Raw genomic sequence first — 2,259 nt, forward strand, 5'->3', positions numbered from 1 at the left:
TCTCTCAAAATAAAGAAATAAAACTTTAAAAAATTTAAAAAGAAAAAGGTACAGTAAAACAAATCAACAAACAAGAAGAAACAGTTGGCTGTAGGCTCCTGGGACCGGCGACCGGAGGAGAGACTGTCTGGTTGGCTCAGTGTCAGTCTTTCTCTGCTGGATGAGCAGCTGCCAGGCACAGGGGGGCAGGATTTGGTGGATCCGGGCCCTACCCCCCTGGGGGTTGCTGTGCTGCTCTCTGAAGTCCCACTGTGTTCATGTAGGGGAGAAAAATGGCGACACCCCAATCTCTCCTTTGTGGACTGGGTGCCTCAACCCAGGCCGTTCGGGCAGCCCTCACGGAATAGTGACAGCACTCAGCTTGCCCTGCCCCACAGTTCCCTGTGCCTTCTAGTGTCCCCACAGCTGTGTGTGTGTGCTTATCCAAGGCGAGGAGGAGGAAGTGGCCCCTCCTGGAGGCTCCCCAACCATCTCTGTCCCTGCGGGGTGAGCTCTGAGATTCGTAAACACGTCTCCCTCCCTGATGCCCCAGGCTATTCCCGACTCCAGCTTCTATGCCATAATCTGTGGGGCTGTTTGTTGTGCTGTTTATTTAAAAAGCAGGGACACTCAGTTTCCTCCTGACCCGCCCCCACCTCCCAGCTGTCCCAGAGCTGAGCCTGCTGATTTTTGATGTTCCAGGTGTTAAGCCTCACAGAGTGCAAGAACTCCAGAAATTATGCCCGTCTGGTTTTCAAAGCCAAGGGTTATGGGAATTCTTATTCCCCATGTTGGCTCCCTGGTGAGTCTGTTTCTATCCTTTATCACTGCCCCTGCATCCCGTCCTCCTGCGGACACTGGACGTCCTGTGTGTCCCTTGCGTTCCCTGCCTCATCTCCACCTATCCTACCCGGTTCAAGATAGCCTCTGTGGACAGTTAGTCCTGCTGCTCTGTGAGTCATTTCCTGGGTTCCTTAAACTGACACGGGTGTTGTCTAGTTGGGAAGAGGTTATCCCAGGGCCCTCCGGGGTGCCATTTCCCTAGAACTGCATATGCTGAGTTTTACTGTAACGAACAGACTCTACTCAACAGCAAGAGTGCTTGGAATAATATTTTCTTCTTTTTGTTAGTTTATTTTTTTTATTTTGAGAGAGGCAGAGATGGCAAGCAGGGAAGGAGCAGAGGGAGAGGGGGAAAGAGAGAGGATTCCAAGCAGGCTCCAACTGCTGTGGGGAGCCTGATGCAGGGCTCGAACTGAAGTGATATTTTTAAAGTGGTGGTCCTTAACTGATACCCCACTCAGAATTGTGACTTCATTGGTGATTTTAGGGAGTTAGAGATACGTCCCTCTTGTCATGGATGCCCAATATGTAGGACAGGACCGGCAAGTGATAGATGCCCCATGAGTATTTCTGAATGATTGAATAGTTTGGTCTTGGCATACAATTATTCTTAAAATTATGGGGGCACCTGGATGGCTCAGTTGGTTGAGTGTCCAACTTCGGCTCAGGTCATGACCTCATGGTCTGTGAGTTCCAGCCCCACATAAGGCTCTGTGCTGACGGTTCAGAGCCTGAAGTCTGCTTCAGAATCCGTGTCTCCCTCTCTCTCTGCCCCTCACCCACTTACGCTCTGTCTCTATCACTTTCATTAAAAAAAATATGGAGGTATTTAACATAAACTTTTTTTAGTATCAGAAAGGATTAGTGTCCTCTTGCTTGAGGAAATGAGAATGTTACGCAATTTTCTTTAGAATAGGCCATATGCTAATAGTCATGAAGTTCACACAGAAGATCCTACTGTAAATCTCCTATTACTTGTATTAAGAAACTATGAGCATTTGTAACCCATGAAGTTCCAGATTCTCTTCTTAGTATTCCTGCTAGAATGTTGCATGCTGTGTTATCATGAACTGGCCTGTGGTCAACACGCTGAACCACTTTCATGATGTTCTAGAACGTTTACAGGTTCTCAAATATTTGCTTTTGCTTTATGTCATCTGGACAGTGTGTTTGGGCTATGTGTCTTGTTATTTCTTGGTTGACCAGTAAAAAGATATAATCTCAGGCTAATTTAAGGAAGAACATAGTTTTGGGGAAAGTTTTGATTGTAACATAGAAAAGAAACACTCCTAATACTGAAGACTTTGAAAATCTGGATGATCAAAATCACTTCTTGAATCCATTACCACGAGGGAGCAGAAAGCAGGCTGACTGGCTGCAATGTGCCCCTCCTCACCCCCAGGTGGGGGATGTGTGATACTCCCTGGACCCTCCTGG

This window comes from Suricata suricatta, chromosome 3 (genome assembly GCF_006229205.1).
Source record: "Suricata suricatta isolate VVHF042 chromosome 3, meerkat_22Aug2017_6uvM2_HiC, whole genome shotgun sequence".
Taxonomy (NCBI): Eukaryota; Metazoa; Chordata; class Mammalia; order Carnivora; family Herpestidae; genus Suricata; species Suricata suricatta.